The sequence below is a fragment of the Leucoraja erinacea genome, chromosome 11 (assembly GCF_028641065.1).
Source record: "Leucoraja erinacea ecotype New England chromosome 11, Leri_hhj_1, whole genome shotgun sequence".
NCBI lineage: Eukaryota > Metazoa > Chordata > Chondrichthyes > Rajiformes > Rajidae > Leucoraja > Leucoraja erinaceus.
This window is the reverse complement of record NC_073387.1, coordinates 47,750,713-47,775,264: the sequence shown is the minus strand read 5'-3', so window position 1 is coordinate 47,775,264 and position 24,552 is coordinate 47,750,713. Positions and strand designations below refer to the sequence as shown.

The 24,552-nt window shown below is 44.0% G+C and overlaps 1 protein-coding gene across 2 annotated transcripts in view; it reads right to left on the bottom strand.

Moving 5' to 3' along the window:
* LOC129701774 (BTB/POZ domain-containing protein KCTD16-like) overlaps positions 1 to 24,552 on the bottom strand; it is a 192,453-nt gene that overhangs the window by 155,361 nt on the left and 12,540 nt on the right. The gene's annotated exons all lie outside the window — the stretch shown is intronic.

The following is a 24,552-nucleotide window of genomic DNA, read 5'->3' as shown; positions in this document are numbered from 1 at the left end:
GTGTAGATCAGTGCTAGTGTATGGGGTGAACGCTGGTCGGCGCGGACTCGGTGGGTCGAAGGGCATATTTCTGCGCTGTATCTGTAAACAAAACAAAACTAAACTATCTCTAAACTATTGCACTCACCATGGGCTGGTTTACGACAGGTTTAGAAGGTGCATCCTGTCCAATGTGAATGATTTCAGTGTTAAAAAGACCACACTAAGGTGTACAAAAAAGCTGGAGAAACTCAGCAGGTGAGGCAGCATCTATGGAGTGAAGGAATAAGCGATGTATCGGGTCGAGACCCTTCTTCAGACTGAATTACGATCAGTCTGAAGAAGGGTCGAGACACAATACATCGCCTATTTCTTCGCTTTTTTGTCGTTTCTCCAACTTTTTTGTCTACCTTCGATTTTTCCAGCATTTGCTGTTCTTTCTTAAACACTAAGGTGTAATTCTGATCTGCCTATACATTTTCAAACCATAGAAACAAATGATGATTCTTGGCTTTGAATTTCCCTCCAGCTCCCTTTCCCATCTCTCCAGCTTCAGTCTAACTATCCATAGCTACCATCTAAATTAGTCCCTTGTGTTCAATTTGTACATTTCTCGGACTTAATGATTCCACAAGTCTGTTTGGAGCCAATCATACCATTGATGATTTTCCCTATCTCATGCAATATTTCCAGTGCACAGTCTCACTTGCAATCTCCCCTGGGTTTATTTTAGATAGTGGTTTGATGCAATTTCTGAAGTCCGTCTCTTGAGATAACTCTTCTCACAAATTCACGGCTTACTTCAGTACCCATGGGTGATCATCTGTGGCAGTGTTCACTTCTCTTACATTTAACAGTTGGTGTCGTCCTGTTGAGTTTCACTGTCTGTATTAACTCGTTATCCCACAGCCAACAATTGGGCCATTGTGGACTCCACATTTCCTTGATCGGTGTTGCTTTAAGTGATAAGTGATAGGAGTAGTATAGGCCATTCGGCCCATCAAGTCTACTCCGCCATTCAATCATGGCTGATCTGCCTCTCCCTCCTAAAGCCACTCTCCTGCCTTATCCCCATAACCTCTGACAACTGTACTAATCAAAAATCTTACTATGCTTTCTGCATATCTTCCATTCATTTGTCCTAAGTACCATCAATATCTCTCATTCCCCTTTCCCTTGACTCTCAGTCTGAAGAAGGGTCTCGACCCGAAACATCACCAATTCCGTTTCTCCAGAGATGCTGCCAGACCCGCTGAGTTACTCCAGCTTTCTGTGACTGTCTTCGATAGCCTTTAAACCATGCAGCAGCTGACATAATGGGGTCTAGATTCTGTGGTACCCCAAACTGATTGTATGATGTGAAGGAAGATCGTACCACAACTAGAGAACAGTCCTGAACAACAAAGATTCGGAGATCTTCGGACTATCTTTGATCGTACCTTTCTGGCTTTATCTTGCATTAAACGTTATTCCCTTATCATGTATCTGTACACTATGAATGGCTCGAATGTAATCAAGCATTGTCTTTCTGCTGACTGGTTAGCATGCAACAAAAGCTTTTCACTGTACCTCGGCACACGTGACCATAAACAAAACTAAACTAAACTAAAGGCCCAGAAACAAAATCAAATCCATCCTAGAGTTTTATCAAAGTTCAGGTGAGCTGTGGACACCAAGAGGGCACGTCAATTAATTTTAGAAACTGAATCAAATTCATCGTCAAGTCTCATCAAGATTCAGGTGGGTTTGCGGGTATGCACATCTAACCAAGTTCATCCATCTCTGAGGCCCACCAGACTATGCCCATCAAAACCCTACACTGTGGTCCTTCTCCACAGAGCCTTGGTGTTGGCTGGACCAAGCTTCCATGTGTCCTTCAGCATGCTTCTGGAATGAGCTTATATTGACTTAGCAGCAATACTGTTGACGATGAACATGATTATTACGCACGGACTTCATATGTAATCCACCACTTACTGTAGTCTTAGTTTAACCTACAAACCTGTATGGCTTTGGAGTGTGGGAGGAAACCGGAGCGCCGGGAGAAAACCCTCGCAGGTCACGGGGAGAACGTACAAACTCCGTACAGACAGCACCGGTATCAGGATCGGACGCAGGTCTCTGGCGCTGTGAGGCAACAATTCTACCACTGCGCCACCGTGCCGCCCCTTCTTGAGAAATTACTTTCCCCTCATGAGCCAATGATGCTTACAACTCCTGTCTCACGGTACGAGTTTATTCCAGGAGTTCTCCCTGATTTGAACTCGGAGATTTACGGTAATGGCCACTCGTCGGTACTCGGGGCTCTCGTGGACATTTTTCATCATGTTGAAAACTCTTTGCGAGTCTTCCCGTGCTTACCTGCCATTAGCGAGTCTTCCCGAGTACCTGCCGTTAGCGCTAAGAGACGTCCCCGAGCTCCGACGTACCCTCTACGTTCATTCGCCGTGCTTACTACGAGTTTGATTTTTTTTTAAACTCGGGAGAGCTCTTGGAATGAACTCATACCGTGGGACAAGGCTTTAACTTCCATTTTCTTCAGATAATGTACTGAATCAATTAACATAAGATGACACATAGTACTGAGGTAACTTAGCAGGTCAGGCAGCATCTCTGGAGAAAAAGAATGGTAATGACGTTTCGAGTAGGGACCCTTCGTCAGACTGAAAGTAGAGAGGAACAAACTGGAGCTAAGAGCAAGCCAGATCAAAGCGAAACAAACATCAAGAATCAATTAACATTATGTGCTGAACAATGAGATGTTTGCTACATTTCATACATCCCATCCCATCTCAAACTCGTTGTCAGTTGTGTGATATCAGTGAAGATGTCCTGCAGTAATTAGGATTTCTCTCTGCCAAAGGCTGAGAAACCGTTCACTTTATGTTCAAGACAGACACAAAATGCTGGAGTAACTCAGCGGGACAGACACCATCTCTGGATTGAAGGAATGAGTAACGTTTTGGGTCGTGACCCTTCTTCAGGCTCAGATGCTGACTGTCCTTCTGAGTTACTGCAGCATTTTGTGTCTATCTTCGGTGAAACCAGCATCTGCAGATCCTTCCTACAACATTATGTTCAAAATGGAAGTCATTAACTTTGTGGAGTAAGGACACTGCGGATGTGGGGCGGCATGGTGGCGCAGCGTTATAGTTGCAGACTAATGCCCCTGTCCCACTTAAGAAACCTGAGACTTTGCACCCCACCCAAGGTTTCCGTGCGGTTTCCGTGCGGTTCCCGGAGGTTTTTGTCGGTCTCCCTACCTGCTTCCACGACCTGCAACCTCCGGCAACCACCTGCAACCTCCGGGAACCGCACGGAAACCTTGGGTGGGGCGCAAAGTCTCCAGAGGTTTCCGTTCAAGTTTCCTAAGTGGGACAGGGGCATTACAGCACCAGAGATCCAGGTTCAATCCTGACGACAGGAGCTCTCTGTGCTGATTAGATAGGTTCTCCCTGTGACCCCAATTTTCAAATGGTGAGAAACTGAGAACGGTAGAGATACAAAAAATCTTGAGAGTTCAAGTAAACAAACCATGTGGGACCACCAGATGCTTACAAAGTAAACCAATCAAGGAACCTAATGGAGTGTTAGCCTTTATCTCAAGAGAGCTTGATTACAAAAGGGAGGAAGCTACGCTTCATTTACTCCAGCCTTGCTGCACCATATTCAATTCTGTCCACTGTACTTCAGAATGGTTATTTTGACCTTGTAGAGGTTACATACAGATTCAACAGAGTCGCGCTGAGATTGAGAGGATTAAAGTACGAGGACGTCTTGCATAAACCACCTTTGGATTACTTTATCTCTGAAAGCCGAAAGGGAGATCTAACTGATGTTTGACAGTTGTAGATAAAGAGAAACAACCTCTCTGATGGGGAAATAAAGAGGAAAATCTAGGTCATTAGGAAGAATGCAGGGAGCAATTCTACGTCCAATGTGCTGCAGTAATCAGGATTTCTCTCTGCCAAATGCTGAGAAACCGTTCAAACTTTATGTTCAAAATGGAGGACATTAAATTTATCCAGAAAAGGCGCCGCAGATGTGGGGCAGCCAGCGCTCCGGGTGGCATCCAAGAAGGGGCGGGATCCGTGTGTACACGTGATAGATGTGGCCCACCATCCGCTCACAGACATGCGTCCTAGCCCCTATGCAGAACAAGGTTGCCGACCTCTGCTCTAAAGTCTAAAAGACTAAAGATGCTGTAATCAGGAACAAAAACAAGAACATTGGAAGATCTGGAAGAACTTAAAGGACATTTGGGAAGCTACATTGATAGGAAAGGTTCAGGAGGATATGGGCCAAACACAGGCAGGTGGGACTAATGTAGATGGGCCCGCTTGTTTGGCATGGGCAAGTTGGGCCAAAGGGTCTATTTCCTTGCTGTATGATTCTATACCTATAGCTCAGTATGCCCAGCAGCAAAGCTGATATTGCCCATGGATAGCCACTTTAACAATCTTTTCTTGGCAAAATTATGTACCTTGTGAAATTGAACAAGCTGCCTCTGATTGTGACTTCCACCAGAATATCTGACCTCTACTTGATGCCCCAATGTCTAGATTGGGTGAATGACTTTTGTCATACATTTGCCTTCTTTACTGCTAACCCTCATTGACACAGTCATAGAGTTATACAACATGAAAACAGGCCCTTCGGCCCAATTTGCCCACTCCGACTAACATACCCTATTTACACTAGAAAATAACATAAAAACATAGAAAATAGGTGCAGGAGTACGTCATTCAGCCCTACGAGCTAGCACCGCCATTTAACAGGATCATGGCTGTTCTTCCAAAATCAGTACCCCGTTCAAGCTTTTCTCCCATATCAATTGATTCCATTAGCCCTAAGAGCTAAATCTAACTCTCTCTTGAAAGCATCCAGTGAATTGGCCTCCCCTGCCTTCTGTGGCAGAAAATTCCACAGATTCACAATCCTGGGTGAAAAAGTTTTGCCTCATCTTGAAAAAGCTTTTCCTTATCTAATGAGGGATTTAATCATCAACTAGTCCTAACGTCCTGCATTTTGCCCATATTCCTCAAAGCCTATCTTATCCATGTACCTGCTTCTTAAATGCTTCTTAAATGTTGCAACAGTACCTGCCTCAACTACCTCCTCCAGCAGCTTATTCCATACACCCACCATCCGTTGTTTAAACAATTTACTCCGCAGGTTCCTGTTAAATCGTCCCCCCTCACTTTAAACCTTTGGTTCTGGATTCCATTACTCTGGTCATAAGACTTTGTGTGCTTACCCAATCTATTCCTCCTATGAATTTATACACCTCTATAAGATCACCCTTCATCCTCCTGCACTCCAAGGAATAGTCCTAGCCTGCTCAACCTCTCCTTGTAGCTTAGGCCCTCATGTCCTGGCAGCATCCTCAGAAATCACTCAGTCATATGCTGAGAGAATGGAGCAGCTGGGCTTGTACACTCTGGAGTTTAGAAGGATGAGAGGGCATCTAATTGAAACATATAAGATTGTTAAGGGTTTGGACACGCTTCCCGATGTTGGGGGAGTCCAGAACCAGGGGCCACAGTTTAAGAATAAGGAGTAAGCCATTTTAGAACGGAGACGAGGAAACACTTTTTCTCACAGAGAGTGGTGAGCCTGTGGAATTCTCCGCATCAGGGGGCGGTGGAGGCAGGTTCTCTGCATGCTTTCAAGAGAGAGCTAGATAGGGCTCTTAAAAATAGCGGATATGGGGAGAAGACAGGAAAGGGGTACTGATTGGGGATGATCAGCCATGATCACATTGAATGGCGGTTGGCTCGAAGGACCGAATGGCCTACTCCTGCACCTATTGTCTATTACCTATTGTCATAATCTTCTCTGCATCCTTTCCAGCTTGACAATGTCTTTCCTATAATATGGGACAGAAACTGATCACAATATTCCAAAGGTGGCCTCACCATCATCTACATAAGTGCAGCATGACCTCCCAACTTCTGTACTCAATACTCTGCCTGATGAAGAACAGTAGATCCCTCAAGAGTTCACTCATGTGCAGTCACTCTCCATTTAATAATAATCCTTTGATTCTTCTTACCATGCTTGCACTTCCCCATATTAAACTTCATTTGCCAGGTCTTTGCCCAATCACTCAGTCTATCTATGTCCTATTGCAGAATAACAATATCCTCATTACAACATGGTCTTCCACCTACTTTTGTATCATCTCCAACTAGTGATGCAGTTGACGATGCCAGAGTTGATGGCTTAGAACAGTTCTTGTTGGAGAGTTTCGTTGCCTGTTCTTTTTGAGGCACAAGGGTCAGTCCCTCCAGTTTCATTCAGGCGAGTGTCAAAGATGTGGTGCCAATAATGTGAAGATACAACTAATGCCCAGCAAATGCTGTGTCGAGTATAGTATGGTTTTAGTTTAGAGATACAGCGCGGAAACAGGCCTTTCGGCCCTCCAAGGCCGAGCCGACCAGCGACCCCCGCACACCAACGCTATCCTACACACATGAGGGACAATTTATAATTTTACCAATCCAATTAACCTACAAACCTGTATGTCTTTGGAGTACGGAAGGAAACCAGAGATCCCGGAGAAAACCTATGAAGGTCACGGGAAGAACGTACAACCTCCGTACAGACAAGCACCCATAGTCAGGATCGAACCCGGATCTCTGGCGCTGCAAGGCAGCAACTCTACCGCTGCGCCACCATGCCGCTCCTTAAGTTCAGACATGCAAGGAGGGCTTGACGTCCAATTTCACAAAGACACAATCTCACCTGGAAATGATAATGAACGTGACTCACTCTGGTTAAAAAATCAATTTTAGAGTGCACTGCATTAAAAAGAAGCATAGCGTGTGTAATCCAATCACAAGACAAACATTTTCTGGTTGATATAACTATGTGCTGTATGACCAAAGATTTTAATCAAGGCCAGTAAATGCAATTTAAATAACTGTGTTTGACAATTACTGCATTGAAATTTGATTAAATGTGCAGCGCAGGTCCTTTGTTAACCTTCTGTATTATTTGCATCTGATCATTATCGTGAAATATCATGTTAGCCTCCAACTTTTTTCTTCCCAATCTGCTTCTTCCAGCTTGATGCATTGTGCTACATGATGCAATCAGCTTTTTCGTGTACTATAGCACTTGAAAATTCAAACATTTAATTTTATGAGGTGACTAGAAACATACCAAGAAACAATTCATAATAATTTTCCGGGTAGTACACACAGGATTAATTATATAAACAGAATTCTTAAGCTCCAAAATCTGGCAACAAGGAATTGCCATTTATTTTACAAAAGTTCAGAGTCTTGCTAGCTCAGTTTTACTCACAGCAGGCTGCATAATCATTGCGTTCAGCATGATTTCTCCCACAGTGGTTGGAGCTTCAGTAATTTACGATTTTAAATTTGTTTATAAAGATTGCATCCATTTATCTGCGCTGTCCTACTTCTGTACATAAAGACATTGCAGGTCTCACCAGTGGCTTAAATGCCAAGCTGAATGGAAAGGCCAAGCACATAAATCTCAAGCTGGGCTGCCTGGGAAAAGCAGCCAACATGATCAAAGGCTGGTCCCAAACCGGCTATTCCTTCTTCTCCTTGCTCCCGTCGAGCCAAGGGTAGAGAAGCTTGAAAGCGCACACCACCAGACTCAGGGACAACTTATTCCCCTCTGTTACCAGGCTTCTGAATGGTCCTCCCATAAGCTAGGGTGCTGTCCAACTCGCCTCTACCCCATTGTGGACATTGGACTTTGTCACACAGAGAGTGGTGAATCTGTGGAATTCTCTGCCACAGAAGGTAGTTGAGGCCAGTTCATTGGCTATATTTAAGAGGGAGTTAGATGTGGCCCTTGTGGCTAAAGGGATCAGGGGTTACAGAGAGAAGGCAGGTACAGGATACTGAGTTGGATGATCAGCCATGATCATATTGAATGGCGGTGCAGGCTCGAAGGGCCGAATGGCCTACTCCTGCACCTATTTTCTATGTTTGTATGTTTCTATGTCTAGGGAACTCATGCACTACAACGTGGCACGGTGGCGCAGCGGTAAAGTTGCTGTCTTAGAGCACTTACAGCACCAGAAACCCGGGTTCTATCCCAACTACGGATGCTGTCTGCACGGAGTTTGTACGTTCTCCCCGTGACCACGTGGGTTTTCCCTGAGGTTTTTGGTTATCTCCCGCGCTCCAAAGACGTACTGGTATAATTGTAAATTGTCCCTAGTGTGTGTAGGATAGTCTTGATGTGCCGGGATCGCTGGTTAGTGCGGACTTGGTAGACCAAATGGCCTGTTTCCGTGCTGTATCTCTAAACTAAACTAAATGAAATGCTGAGAATATATTCTGCGCTCTGTTTCTTTCCATTTGCTCTATCTATTGTACTTGAGTTTGACTTGATTGTATTTATGCTGTGTAATATCTGATCTGAATAGACAGCATGTAAAACACGGCTTTTCACTGTACCTCGGCACATGTCACGACAATACATCGAAACCTAAGTTTTTGAACATCTTTCAAATCAGTTTATTCCTCATTTTACAATGTAACGCATGCTGGCCCATAAATATATCCCTATCAAAGTAATAAAAGCTATAATTACCAAAAAATACTCCACTTGTTATATATGTTGTTCATCTTGGTGGAAAAAGCATACATTAATAAAAACTCCAAAATGTAATTGTGTGATTACAATGGGTCAACATACTGACGGGCTGATACTAAAATATGTTTGCCCATTATTTAAATGTTGAAAATGTGAATGGGTTCTGGTTTATTCTGTTGGCTCCGTGTCACTTATCCTTGCTTAACAGCTGCTCGTTGATAGAATCCTGAAGCTGGCTGCTACACTGAGCTTTCTCTGTACATTTCTCATGATCTCCTTTGCCAATTGGAGTGTCTCGTATGATGAGAAAATATCAACTGCATCCGCAACGTCCAACTGGAAATAAGGTTCTTTGAACGCAAGAAGCAGAAGCAGATGTAGGATAGATGGCCCCTTGAGTCCGCTCCACAATTCAGTAGGATAATGACTGATCTTATTGTGGTCCCAACTCCACTTTCCTCCCTGATCCCCATAATCCTTCATTCCCGGCAGATTCACTTGCAGTTCAAAAATCTGCCTATCTGAGTCTTGAACATCACAATGATTCAGTTTTTACGGCTCTCTCTGCAGAAGAACACCTCAAAGATTCACATCTCATTGTGAAGCTCCTCAACATCTCAATCTAAATAGCTGACCCCCCTCATTCTCAAACTACCTCCCATTGTTAGGGCGACACTGTGGTGCCAGAGACCCAGATTCAATCCCGACTGCGGGTGCTCTCTGTCCGGAGTTTCTACGTTCTTCCCGTGAGCGCGTGGGTTTTCTCCGAGATCTTTGGTTTCCTCCCACACTCCAAAAAAGTACAGGTTTGTAGGTTAATTGGCATGGTATAAGTGTCAATTTTCCCCAGTGTGTGTAGGATAGCGTTAGTGTGCGGGAAACACTGGCTGGCGTGTACTCGGTGAGCCGATAGGCCTGTTTCCGTGCTGCATCTCTAAACTAAACTAAATTAAACTTCTAGACAGACACAAAAAGCTGGAGTAACTCAGCGGGTCAGGCAGCATCTCTGGAGGAAAGGAATAGGTGACGTTTCGGATCGAGTCCCTGCTTCAGACCCGACCCGAAACGTCACCTATTCCTTTTCTCCAGGGATGACAAAGGATGACAATGTGGAAACTGCATATGTCAAAGGTTAGGATAGGTGTACAGCACAACAACCTTTAGGCATTCATTGACACACATCACTGTTCCTGATATGTATTCAATGACGTACCTCAATGTTTTGGGATGGGAGTTTCTTAACGCACGCTGCAAGGTTCTTGATATAGAAAAGTAAATAAAGGCTTAAATAGCATGTAGGTTTAGTTTTATTAGTGTTATTGCAATTGTATATTAATGTTTTGAGAACGTATTGTTATTGATGATAAGAAATTAGAAAGTGCGCACAATTTCAAGGGTCAAAATCAGTATAAAACGTTGCCCGTTCTAATTGGAATTGCTGAGTAGTGCAGTAACTGATCCCCTTGTGTACAAGTAAATAACGTGTGTCTGGAAAACGAATGGAAGTTGGCAGAGTACAGTTGATCGGCGACGACAATGTCGCGTCTGGCTGCAGTGGCCATGTCCTCCAGCTAGTGCTGGAGTAACTCAGCAGATCAGATCAGGCATGACAAGGTGACGTTTCAGGTTGGGACCCTTCACACTGATCGTAGTCTGAAGAACTGCAACCTTCAGCCAATCCAAAGAAGGACCCTGACCCAAAACGTCACCTAGCCATGTCCTCTAGAGATGGTGCCTGATCCGCTGTGTTACACCAGCACTTTGTGCTTCTTCCCTGCGTAATACCGCATCTGCCATAGTCTTGCAGTGCAGGGACTAGTAATGATGCAGTTTCCATTTTCTTGAGCAATGATAACCGAGACTGTCAAATGCTGACAAAGGCACCAATGTCAGAGTGCAGATTCTTTAATTGGTGTCTCATTGTTGATTTTAGGGCAATGTGCTTTTGTTTTTTTAGTGAGGGCTTAACGAAGGTTGCACTCAAAACATCCACTTTATGTTGGCAAGGGAAGAAACATGTATTGGCTAGTTGGTGAGGTCATTAGGTTTATGATTGACCACGAGTATATCAACTGCACATGAGTGACTTGTGTTGCTAGGTGCTGAGGCCAGCTACCAATCTCACCTCATCTATATCCCTTTGCAAACTCTGCAAACATGAACCACAGCATAGTTTGGGAACAGCTCCATCAAAGACCGCAAGAAATTGCAGAAAATCGTGGACGCAGCCCGGACCATCGCACAAACCAACCTCCCTTTCATTGAGGGAAACTCCCTGAGTTATTCCAGATTTTTGTGTCTATCTCCTTTTCATTGACGCCATTTTACACTTCACGCTGCCTCAGCAAGGCCGGCAGCATAATCAAGGATGAGACTCATCCCGGTCAATCCCTCTTCTCCCCTCCCATCAGGCAAAAGGGGTACGGAAATGTGAAAACGGACACCTCCAGATTCAGTGACAGTGTCTTCCCGGCTGCTATCAGGCAACTGAACCATTCTATCACAGAAACATAGAAAATAGGTGCAGGAGTAGGCCATTCGACCCTTCGAGCCTGCACCGCCATTCAATATGATCATGGCTGATCATCCAACTCAGTATCCTGTACCTGCTTTCTCTCCATACCCCCTGATCCCTTTAGCCACACGGGCGACATCTAACACCCGCTTAAATATAGCCAATGAACTGGCCTCAACTACATTCTGTGGCAGAGAATTCCAGAGATTCACCACTCTCTCTGTGTGAAAAATGTTTTTCTCATCTCGGTCCCAAAAGATTTCCCCTTTATCCTTAAACTGTGACCCCCTGTTCTGGAATTCCCCAACATCGGGAACAATCTTCCTGCATCTAGCCTGTCCAACCCCTTAAGAATTTTGTACGTTTCTATAAGATCCCCCCTCAATCTTCTAAATTCTAGCGAGTACAAGCCCAGTCTATCCAGTCTTTCTTCACATGAAAGTCCTGACATCCCGGGAATCAACAATGAGAGGGCGGTCCTGTACCTTCTTCCCAATGGCAGGGGTGAAATGAATGTGTGGCCAGGGTGGTGTGGGTCTCTGATGATGCTGACTGCCTTTTTGAGGCAGCGACTCAGTAAGGTAAATCCCTTCGATGGTGGAGAGGTCAGAGCCCGTGATGGACCGGGCAGTGTCCGCAACTTTTTGCGGCCTTCATCACTCACTCACGCACGCACGTGTCACTCGAGTGCAGCTGATAACTCCCAGTGTCACTCATAAACTAATGGCATCACAAGCCATGTAACATGTTTCCTCTGCTGTCAGCAGCAATCAGAGCTTCTGAGTAAAACTTTCATCATTCATTAAACACTCAGAAGCACGCTGTCCTGAAATCAGTGACGGGATGTCAGTTAGACAAGGTGTACTGTGACATTGATGCCTTGCACACAGCATTTTCCAGTCTCAATTTTCAATGCTCCGTAAAATGGGAACTACTTCAGTGTCAATCGCTTCACTGTTTGCAGGCGTTTTATACAAATCACATCAGAGCTGCACGCTGTGATCACTGCCGCTTCATCATGCCAACCTAACTGTGGCATCAAGACACACAACGCACAGCACTTCATCAGGACAGGCCGTTTCAATCTCTCAAAGTGCTGGGGGAACTCAGCAGGTCAGCAGTGTCCCTACCAGCGCACGCTGCCCTCGGGACGGCTGCTATGGAGAGGAGACGGCTGCCCACCGCTTTGCAGAGTGTGGATTTGCAAAGGGAGTCAGGAGAAGTTTGCAAGGGTCCCTTGTCACGGTATTATTCCGAACAGCTCCGCAGCAGAGGACTGTGTGATTTTCGGACTGTTCCCAGGGACAGTCATTCAGAGGCGGACGTCAAGTACTGCTTGAAGGCCATCAACTCCGTGAAAGACGCTATTTGGTCGGCCCCAACATTGTTGACCACCCAGCGGAGCGAGATGTCCGTCGGGGAATGTTGCCGACTGGCCCGCTCCAGACTGCAGGAGTACGCGCTGAGGGCCGCACTGAAGCTCGGTGCAGCCAACGCCAAGGCTCGGTGGGGGAGGACTGCAACCTAGGGTCATTCTGCTACTGGACATTGGGGGGCAGAGTGTGGTGGAGACGCCCCTCAAACGAGGGAAGGGATATCAGCCCAGAGGACCAAATGGGTGGCAAGGGTATCGGATAGAGTTGTGCGGACACTACTTTGCGATGCATTGAATGTATGCGTGGCCTCCGAGAATTACCTGCTTGGCATATATTTTTTACACTGAATAAAATCTATTTTGACTTTTAAACAAAGGTAGGCATGGTTCCCTGGCTAGACTGCCCAGCTTGTCTGGCAAAATGCCTCATCGCCAGAACCCACCAACAAGCACCAACCCGAAACGTCACCCATTCCTTCCCTCCAGAGATTCTGCCTGTCCCCACTGAGTTACTCCAGCTTTTTGTGCCTATCATCTGCAGTTCCCACCTAGGCACTGCTTTGGTTAAAATCCATGATACCTTTTCTACCAAACAAAATGCCGGATTTGAAAAGAAACGCACTATAAAAGATGACTGTGGATGCACGAGTGTGTAGCATTCTTGCTTGAACTGTGGACTCCATCTGTGCATGCAAAGATCTTAAATGTTGTTACGCTATTTCATTGTTGTCAAGGAAACTGTATTAATTGAGATTTCAGCCAGTGGGGTGCCAAGAAATATTGGCGATTCTCAGCAACTATGCCACACTGATAAATCTACCCATATATATCCCCAACTCCAGCTGGATACCGTCTCAATTCCAATGGGATCTCATGCACGTTGAGACACAGTCTCACAATCAGCTTCTCCTCACCTATTCTCTCTTCAATTAAATTCCTCACTGTTCAGTGAAACAGTAGCTAAACGTGGCAGATAAATAAAGCACAATGAGAATTGAGCTGCTTCGAAGGATCAAAAGACTTTTCATATGAGGTAGGAAGAAACAATTTGATCATTTAGGGGCGGCACGGTGGCGCAGAGGTAGAGCTGCTGCCTTATAATGCCCCCGTCCCACTTAGGAAACCTGAATGGAAACCTCTGGAGACTTTGCGCCCCACCCAAGGTTTCCGTGCGGTTCCCGGAGTTTTTTGTCAGTCTCCCTACCTGCTTCCACTACCTGCAACCTCCGGCAACCACCTGCAACCTCCGGGAACCGCACGGAAACCTTGGGTGGGGCGCAAAGTCTCCAGAGGTTTCCGTTCAGGTTTTCCAAGTGGGACAGGGGCATTACAGCGCCAGAGACCCGGGTTCGATACTGACTACGGGTGCTGCCTGCACAGAGTTTGCACGTTCTCCCTGTGATTACGTGGGTTTTCTCCGGGTACCCCGGTTTCCTCCCACATCCATTTAGGTTTGTAGACTAATTGGCCTCTGGTAAATTGCCCCTAATGAAAGTGGCATAACATAGAACTAGTGTGAGTGGTTGGTCGATAGTCAGCATGGACTCGGTGGGTAGAAGGGCTTATTAGCAGGCTGCACGTTTCAATCAAAATAAACTTTTAATTCCAACTAATTCAGTCAGTAAAAACATATTTAAATATTTTTAAATGTGTGGGACTTGTTTTTGGTATTTTAATTTATTTCAATATTTCTTTCAATTTTTAAAAGTCCCCAGATGCTTTTGAATGTTTGTGATTCTCAACAACAAAAACAAATGTTCATTTTTCTGAAGAAGGGTTTTGGCCCGAAACGTCGCCTATTTCCTTCGCTCCATAGATGCTGCTGCACCCGCTGAGTTTCTCCAGCAATTTTTGTGTACCTTCGTTCATTTTTAATGATTCTTCACATCTTCCCAGCCTTGAGGAGAGGGGGCAAACAGTGAGGGGGTAAGGGTGGGGCTTTGCCAGTTGTCATAGCCATTATGTGAGAGCAGCAGGCCACCAATGCCTTTAGCTAATCCATACTGTGTTCTGCTGGGGAACATCATTGACTTGCTGGTCAGGCTCCCAGTGGAGGGTTATGCCCAGGACCACAATGGAAGGGGTAGCAATGTCCAAGGGCAGGTCGCTGGCATTCTTAGTATCAACAGAAAGATCTTCCCATTGCATAGCCTAACCAACATTGGGCCCACTAAGTTGCTAGTTATCAGGCAATCATGAAAAGAATAGATTACTGACGGTAATGCCCCTGTCCCACTTAGGAAACCTGAGCGGAAACCTCTGGAGACTTTGCGCCCCACCCAAGGTTTCCGTGCAGTTCCCGGAGGTTGCAGGAGGTTGCCGGAGGTTGCAGGTAGTGGAAGCAGGTAGGGCAACTGACAAAAACCTCCTGGAACCGCACGGAAACCTTGGGTGAGGCGCAAAGTCTCCAGAGGTTTCCGTTCAGGTTTCCTAAGTGGGACAGGGGCATAAGGATGACAGAGTGCCACACTTGGTAGGCCCGGCTTCGAACCTGACGTTCTGGTCCTGATGTTCTCCTTGTGGGACGGCACGGTGGCACAGCTGTAGAGTTGCTGCCCAACAGCACCAAAGACCCAGGTTCAATCCTGACTACTGGTGCTGTCCATACACAGTTTGTCCGTTCTCCCTGTAACTGTGTGGGTGTTCTGCTTTCATCCCACATCCCAAAGACATGCAGATTTGTTGGTTAATTGGCACTTGTGTGTCGGAAATGAGTGAGAAAGTGGTAAAACATTGAACATGGAATTTGCACGTTTTCCCCGTGATCGCGCCGGTTTTCTCCGGGTGCTCCGGTTTCTTCCATCTTTCCACAGCCATGCAGTTTGTAGGTAATTGGCTTCTATACATTGTCCCCCATGTGTAGAATAGAACTAGTATGAATGGGCAATTGATGGTCGCCGTGGACTCAGTGAGCCAAAGGGCCTGTTTCCACGCCGCATCTGCCCAATCGGTCACGTTGTTTGAGGCAAGGAGCGGTCACTAAAATGAACAGACCGCATGCCGTGCTGCTACACAGGGAGGCCAATTAGCCGGGTATAAACCTCCAGAACTGCAGTGACATTTATCAAACTACACAATCAACCATTACTGAGACCCAGGACATTAACATATATAATGAGTGAGCTAGTTTCTGTAAAATCATTACAGTTCCATTATTTTATACAAGGCGTGGAGACGATAGGAATTCTAAAAATTGCTTTTGGCTTCCTCACGCAATTGTGCAGAGCCAGATAGCATTCAGTTTTACCCTAGTGTAGGCAGATAGATGCAATGGACTGGGGCGATATCCAGTTGCAACAATATACTTTTGCAGCAGCCAGACAGCAGCAAATTTTCTCCCTCAAAGGCGTGGAAAGGTTGATATCACCGCGGCCAAAACTAAATCATACCTTTTGTATACTAATGGAGCTTTCCTGCAATGATTGGCTCCAACGTAGGATTGGTTAAAGGCCATTCAATTAGTTCATGGGCGATCTATTCTTTCAGCCATGCGAATGATTTAATCGTCTAACTAATAAGGAGAAACTAACACGGTGGTGTCATTCATCACTACGTTACTTACATGAAGGAGAAGAAACCTGGCAATAAAGACCTGCAGTGTTGTAGTGGATTACAGTGATTTTAAGGAATTTGGCAGAAGATTAAATCTGTGTGAGAGTACATGTCAAGATAGACTTCCTTTTTAGATGGCCGATGCCAGTTTCATTTCATTTGAAAAAGCTGAAAGGTTGCTTCCAAATATAATGAGACATCTGTTAACAAATAACCTTCCTTCTTTAACAGTGGAATTTTAGAATGTCTCAACATCAACATTTTATTCCATTACTCAGTCTGCTGTAATATGGCTGAGAAAAATATTGAAATTTTAATGTCAATACCGTCAAATATTACTGCCACACATTTTGATAACAGCCAACTTCCAAGCCAAGGCGGAGCTGGTAAAGTTGCCACCTCACAGCGCCAGGGACACAATGTTCAGTCCTCACCTCGGGCGCTGTCTGTGTGGAGTTTGCACGTTCTCCCTGTGACCGTGTGGGTTTCCTGCGGGTGCTCCGGTTTTCACCCACATCAAAAGACGTGCAGGTTTGTAGGTCAATTGGCATCTGTAAATTGGCCCTAGTGCGTAAGGAGTGGATGCGAAAGTGGGATAACATGAAACTAGTGTGAATGGACAATTAATGGCTGCATAGATTCAGTTGACTGAAGGGCCTGTTTCCATGCTGTATCTTTCGATTAATTAATTTATTATTATTATTATTGTTGTTTATTTTTTTGTCTGTTTTATATATGTGTGTGTGTGTGTGTGTGTATATATATATATATATATATATATATATATATGTGTGTGTGTGTGTGTGTGTGTGTGTGTGTACATTTTCATGTGTATGTACACATACATATATGTGCATGAGTATGTATGTGTGGTTGCGTTTGTGTGTGTGTGTGTGTGTGCGTACATATCGTCTATCATCACACTAGAATTTCATTCTTCCATTTCGGGACATATGACAAAACACTCTTGACTCTTCCTGAAGAAACTCATGAAATGTAAGATTGCTCTACTTAGCACTTAAACAGTGAACAAAGCTAACTGCGTTATCCCCAGAAAAAAAAAGAAACACTTTACAGAAAAAAATGAAGGAATTTGGGATTGAGTGAAGCCATTAAGGCAGTGAGAAGATGTTTTAAAGAAGCTGGAGGAACGGTTTTCGAAGAGGATTTCAGAAGGTTGAATGTAATATGTTAAAATCCAGCCTCCTAGTTAAAAACAAGGAATAAGCAATTTAAGTTAGTTTCTTGTCACGTGCACCGAGGTACAGTGAAAAGCTTTAACCTCGAAACAGAAAGGGAGAAAATTTGGATGTGTGAATGGAGAAATAAAAGATTGAAGACTGTCGACTAAAGGGTTTACAATCACAAGATCAATTTACAATCAAGTACAGGATTTGGCATGAATGGGGCCACATGAATTAGTAAGGATGATATCATGTTCTGCAGAGATCTGAATCGCTGAAGGTTATGGTTAGAGAACACAGAGGTAGTTGAGAGATCCAGAAATAGAGCAGCTGAGAATGGCACACAGTGGGCAGAGATGACAATGGATGTGGAACTGACCAGTTGTCCCAACTGTGCTTCATTAAATTCAGCCTGGTTAGTTAGGCCATGTGATTGATGGGGGGGAAGAAGCCAAGATGACACCAAAGCAAGGCCATATAGAGTGGACTTTTCAGAGGAAATAATGAAAGCGAACTTCAAAGGCTTAAGTACAGAACCTGAAAATAAATTGAGATGAACAACACCAGCAAGTTTGTGTTTAAGAAGGAACTGCAGATGCTGGAAAATCGAAGGTAGACAAAAGTGCTGGAGAAACTCAGCGGGTGCAGCAGCATCTATGGAGCAAAGGAAATAGGCAACGTTTCGGCCCGAAACGTTGCCTATTTCCTTCGCTCCATAGATGCTGCTGCACCCGCTGAGTTTCTCCAGCACTTTTGTCTACCAGCAAGTATGTTTCGAGATTAAGAAGTTAAATTGAAGGTTGTCTTGAGAGAGTAGTAATTGACTTCAATCGACGATCAGGTGAAGAAGTTGAGAATGACGTGGAAGAGCAATAGAGTTTTGGGACTGAGAATGCAAAGACTTCAAGATGGAAGACAATGCAAATAGACACCTTATATTGTCAACTCAGAGTTCATGAGTTCCCAGTTTAACAAGGGAGCCAGGATATTGCCTAGAGTTTAACAACGGGACTGAATTAACAACAGCTAACTTCCAGATACAGATCCTCACCAGTATTTGAACACCCGACTTTATACGTACATATGGACGGACATTTGGGAGGCGGGTGAGATGGATTAGTGGGCTGCTGTGGGGCTGCACACATCTTCAGCCACCTAGATGCTCAGCACTCAGATCACGGCCCAGTTTAAACCAGGTGGTGCCACCAGCAGTGGCTGCCTCGCCAACAGTCTGTCCGTCCTTTCTTCTTTTTGTTCTTTTTTAGTATGTGTTAAAAAGTATGTTTTAGTGTTTCTTGGTTTGTTTTATGTGGGGGGGGGGGGGGGGGGGGGGGGTGTGAGGGAGGGTTGGGGGAAACTTTTTTTTTTTCAATCTCCTACCTTGACGGAGATGTGATTTTTTTCCGTATCGTATCTCCATCCCCACTAGCGACCTTTCCCGGAGACCGACGGGCGCTCCAAGCCGCATGAGTCTGCAGGACTTTAACATCGCGGAGCTTGCGATGCCTTTGCCGGGGATCAAAGCTCCAACCGCGGGGCCTGTGGACTTTAACATTGTGAAGCCCGCGCGGTCTCTGGTAAGGAGAGACCGACTCGGGAGCTCCATGCCGCGGAGCGAGTTTCAACCGCCCCAACGCGGGAGTTTTGATCACCCCGAATGGGGGCGTCAACCGTCGGTTGCAGGGGCTTTAATTGCCCCGACTGTAGATGGTTTGACTGCCCCGACCCTGAGACAGCAAAGAGGACGAAGATGGAACTTTATTGCCTTCCATCACAGTGAGGAATGTGCAATCCACTGTGATGGATGTTTATGGTAACTTTTATATGGCTGTGTGTCTTGTTGCTTTTCACTTAGTATGGCTGTATGGTAACTCAAATTTCACTTTACCTTAATTGGTACATGTGACAATAAACTGACCTTGAAACTTTGAGTTTCCTGCTTGTAAATTGTCCAGTTTACAAACAGTTCACGGAAACAGAATCTTGTCCTAACCTGCACAGGACTTATACGGTTAAATGCCTATTCAACATTTCATGCAATACAAATTGATATTGGGGTCTTGACCTGAAACGTCACCTATTGCTTTTCACGATGCTTCCTGAACCGCTGAGTTACTCCAGCTTTTTGTGTCCAAGGAACTTTACCCGAAACATCACCTATTCCTTTTCTCCAGTGATGCTGCCTGACCCGCTGAGTTACTCCAGCATCTTGTGTCTACCTGTTGTGTAAGCCAGCATCTGCAGTTCCTTTCCACACAAATATCTGAACAACATTTTTCAATCAACACTTGCCAACCACCCAACAAGTGCATTAATAAATATTCCCATCTGTATTTAAACACTCATGCTGGGCCTGAAACACATGATGAAGCTATTTGATTTATTTTGAGTATGTTGTACACCCTGCAAGTCCATTAGTTATTGTCTGTCACTAATTCATTGAATCATGGAAAAATCACTACATGGAAGGAAGCCATTTTGTCCGAAGGTAGACACAAAATGCTGGAGTAACTCAGCGGGACAGGCAGTATCTCTGGAGAGAAGAAATGGGTAACGTTTCGGGTCGAGACCCTTCTTCACTGAAAAAACGTTACCCATTCCTTCTCTCCAGAGATGCTGCCTGTCCCGCTGAGTTACTCCGTCATTTTGTGTCTATCTACGATTTCAAACCTGCATCTGCAGTTCTTTCCTACTTACCAAGCTATTTTGTCCATTGAGTCCATGTGCTCGATGGAAATCCAATGAAGCTAGTCCCTTTTCAGCACCCTTTCCTCACAGCCCTGAAAATGATTTGCTTTCAGCTTCCTGAATGCTACAATTAAAACTATCTCTGCTCTGGCAGGGCGTTCCAGATCATCATTATTTGCTCCTTTTCCCAACCATCTTCGTTCTCCCACCTTGGCCTTAACCACTCTCCCAATGGGAACGGGTTTTCTCTATCTGCTCTGCTTGATTTTAAATGCCTCCATCTGGTCGCCTCATAACCATCTCTGTTCCAAGGGGAACAAGCCCAGTCTCTACAGTAAACACACATTATTAAAGAAAAGCACTGGGACCCTTCTGGTAAATCTTTCCCACACTTTCTCCAAGACATTTACACCTTCTCCAAATGAAATACACTGAATGAAAGACTAAAGGTGTGGGGCGAAACGATGTCTTAGAAAAAAGGTCATCGTGACTTCCATTCTCTCATGCCCTTTACCATTATTTATGAAGCCTGAGGCTCTTTTAATCACCATCTTGACGTGCCCTGCAACATAGACTCAACTGTACATAGAAACATGGGAATATGGAAAATAGGAATAATTAATTTGATCTTTCGAGTCCGGTCTACCATTCAATGTGATTTTGGCTGAGCAAGGCTGAGGTATGACTTTCAGTTTAATCAGTAATACCATCGAGCAGTGTTGACTACGAGTTCTCTCACCACACACAGTAGACATGGACTGTCAGATATGACTTACAGCTTAACCAGTAATGCCATAAGCAGCATCGAAGTCCCCCATCTAGAATAGAATCTGTGCTGTCATTACTCTCAATGCCTGTTCCCTGCCTTGTCTGACATAGAGGTGTACAAATTCAACAACCGAGGGAGAACAGGAGGTGGAGATGGTGTTTTGCTATTATTTGACTTACCATGAAACAAGGGCGAGACAAGGTTGAGGACATCCCCTGGCCCCATGGCTATTCCCTGTAAACCACAGTGTCACCATGTCCGAAGATAGACACAAAAACCTGGAGTAACTCGGTGGGACAGGCAGCATCCCTGGAGAGAAGGTATGGGTGACGTTTCGGGTCGAGACCCCTCTTCAGACACCATCTCCAGTGGATTTGATGGGACAGGACATATCCAAGGTTGTAGTTTCAGTTTCAGTTTAGTTTATTGTCATGTGTACCGAGGTATAGTGAAAAGTTTTTGTTGTGTGCTAACCAGTCAGCGGAAGGATAATACACAATTACAATCCAGCCATCGAGGGTATACATACATGAAAATGGAATAACGTTTAGTGCAAGGTAAAGTCATTAAAGTCCGATCAAGGATAGTCCGAGGGTCAGCAATGAGGTAGATAGTAGTTCAGGGCTGCTCTCTAGTTGTGGTAGAATGATTCAGTTGTAATGGAGGAATATTGGTCTTTGCCTGAACTGTATAATTCATTGAGTAAAACTATCATTGATTACTCTGTGGGATAGCTCTAGCAATGTAAACACTAGCCCCCAGATGGCCATGACATAGACTTTGGAAAGTTGACAGTACCCAAATACATCTAGTGTTTAAATTAAGGCCAAGTTGCCCATCTGGTTTGATTCTTACTATTTCAACATAACAGTTTTGAAGCAATTGAATAGCATGCAAGGTTATTTCATAGGAGATTAGGAATAAACCACTGAGGGTGTGCAGATACATAAAAGCCAAAGCAAGTATGGGCAAGAGGTTTCCTTCCCTTCAGGACATCAATGAATCAAATCTGTTGTCATAACAATCTGAATAATTGAGTCTGTAGAAGTGTCTCGACCCGAAACGACACCTATTCCTTTTCACCAGTGATGCTGTCTGTCCTGCTGAGTTACTCCAGCTCTTTGTGTCTACCTTTGATAACCATTGGTTTTGTGGTCAGCATTAATGAGATCAGATTTTTTTTTTTTTTTTTAAAGAATTGCAGGTTATTTAATCATCTTAATTTATTGGAATTACATTCGCCATAATCCATGGTGATATTTAAAATCATGCCTGCAAGATTCAAGTTTACTATTTCAGTCACAGTGTGACTGCCTCCAGTCCCAATCCATCAATGACTCCAAGTTTCCCAGAAGGTTGCTCGTAATTACCAAAGTGACTGCCAATATACGGAGAATATAATTAAGTCCACACAACTATGATCCATCCAAAGGGGTAGAAGTAGTTTTAAAAAACATCCATTTATAAAACTCAGCAAGTTGACTCATTATGTTTCTATGTTTCTATGAAAAAAAAAATTTTTACACAGAGTGGTGAATCTCTGGAATTCTCTGCCACAGAATGTAGTTGAGGCCAGTTCATTGGCTCTATTTAAGAGGGAGTTAGATGTGGCCTTTGTGGCTAAAGGGATCAGGGGGTATGGAGAGAAAGCAGGTACAGCATACTGAGTTGGATGATCAGCCATGATCATATTGAATGGCGGTGCAGGCTCGAAGGGTCGAATGGCCTACTCCTGCACCTATTTTCTATGTTTCTATCTATGTTTCATGGAAATAAACAGCATGGAAACAAATTCTTTGGCCCAACTTGCCCATGCCAACCATGATGCCCCATCTACGCCAGTCCCATCTGTCCAAATTTGGCCCATATCCCCCTACTTTTTTCTTATCCATGTACCTGGTCAAACGTCTTTTAAATGTTGTTATAGTACCTGCCTCAACTAGCTCCTCTGGCAGCTCATTCCATGTACCCATCACATACTGTGTGAAAAAGTTGCCCCTCAGGTTCCTAATAAATCTTTTCCCTCTCACCTTAATTTTATATCCTCCAGTTCTTGATTCCCCTATTCTGAGTAAAATACACTGTGAATTCACCCTGTCTTTTTCCCTCACATTTTTTCAACACTCATTGTGAAACTTAAGTTGATCCCTCCAACCTTTATACTTTTTATTTCTGCACTATCTATTCTGCTTGAGTGTGGGTTGACTGTACACGTTTAGAGTATGATATGACTGGATAGTTGTTCATTGTATCTCAGTACGAATGACAATAATCAACCAATACAAAGATGGTCAACAACAATTGCCCTACCGGTACAAAAACTACTGAAGTGAAACAGAAACAAATATCATGTGATACACCAAGCTCACTAGTTATAAAGGTCACAAGACAATGACACAATTATAGAAATGTGACTGCAAGTTGCATAAATTCCTTGTGAAAGTTCACCCATTTAATTAACTGGATTTACAATGTTGCATAACACGAGTGCAGCACATTATGACAGAGTAATGAGAGAAAAATTATTTAACTAAAAATAGTCAGCTTTTAACCATCTTGAAGCCCTAAGAAAGAAATCTAGGAATGCAACGAGAAGTTATTCTTTTCAACATATCTTGCGCCTCAGATGCCAAACAATCTTAATTCAAGGCTCCTTCTTTCAGTCGGGCCTGCAATTCACCAACCAAAACTCATAATAACCATATTTTATTTTGCCTTGTCTTTTTAAAAAATGTCTTATGTTTTCAATCCTCCCATCGGCACAGGCATATATGTCAACAATGCAATTGAAAACAAAGCAACTGAAGTTTGTGCTACGAGTATCATTATTTTCATGTTTCTGTGAGTTTCTGTGACGTACAAGGAATGGGGAACCAGTTTAGTTATTGGAAGCCAAACTGTATTTGAAAGATTCTAATCTACCAACCTACCTCATTGCAGAATTTGGACTTTCTCGGTAATGTCCCACTTAAGCAATTTTTTCGGCGACTTGCCGGTACCCATCATAGTCGCAGCAGGTCGCCGAAAATTTTCAACATGTTGAAAATCCAGCGGTGACCAGAAAAAGGTACGACTCTTTGGGCGACTACTCATGACCATACGACCTGCTGCGATTATGACGGGTGCCGGAAGTCGCCGAAAAAAATCGCTTAAGTGGGATAGGCTCTGACTAACTGTAATTCTACAATGCCATTACACTTAATTCTGCGCTGTGGTCTGTATCTTCTTGCACTAACTGTTGTACCTGGGTATGATTTGAATGGACTCACGCAGAGTATGATTTGATTAGATTAGATAGCATGCAAACCAAAGCTTGTCGCTGTATCTCGGTACACGTAACAATCATAAACCAAAATGTAAAGGCTAAGTTACTGAGCAAGACAGATTGATAATTTGCCAGCCATTAATAAAGAGTATGAAGGTTAATGCATGAAAGGGCAGGGGTAAGAAATCTGTTGTGATCTTCTAAATGATGAATTCACATCAAAACACTAGAAAGTAAAAATGAGCTAATGAACAGTGAATACATGTTTAAGAAAGAACTGCAGATGTTGGTAAAATCGAAGGTAGACACAAAATGCTGGAGTAACTCAACGGGGGAGGCAGCATCTATGGAGAGACAGAAAATGGCGACGTTTCGGGTCGAGACCCTTCTTCAGACTTATGTATTGAAAATACATCTAACAGATGGCTGTGTGAAGCATTGGTATGAATCTTGATTTTCTCCCCATTAATCATTAGATAATCTAATTTAAAACCTTATTTATTTGAAGACTGTAATAAGCATTATGGTGTTGCACCTACAGTAATCTGCAATATAATTACAGGGCTGGCTTCTATTTTTTTTAAGAGTTATTTTGTTCGTATTTTCCAAATAAAGGATTGGATAATTATTCTAACATTTAGT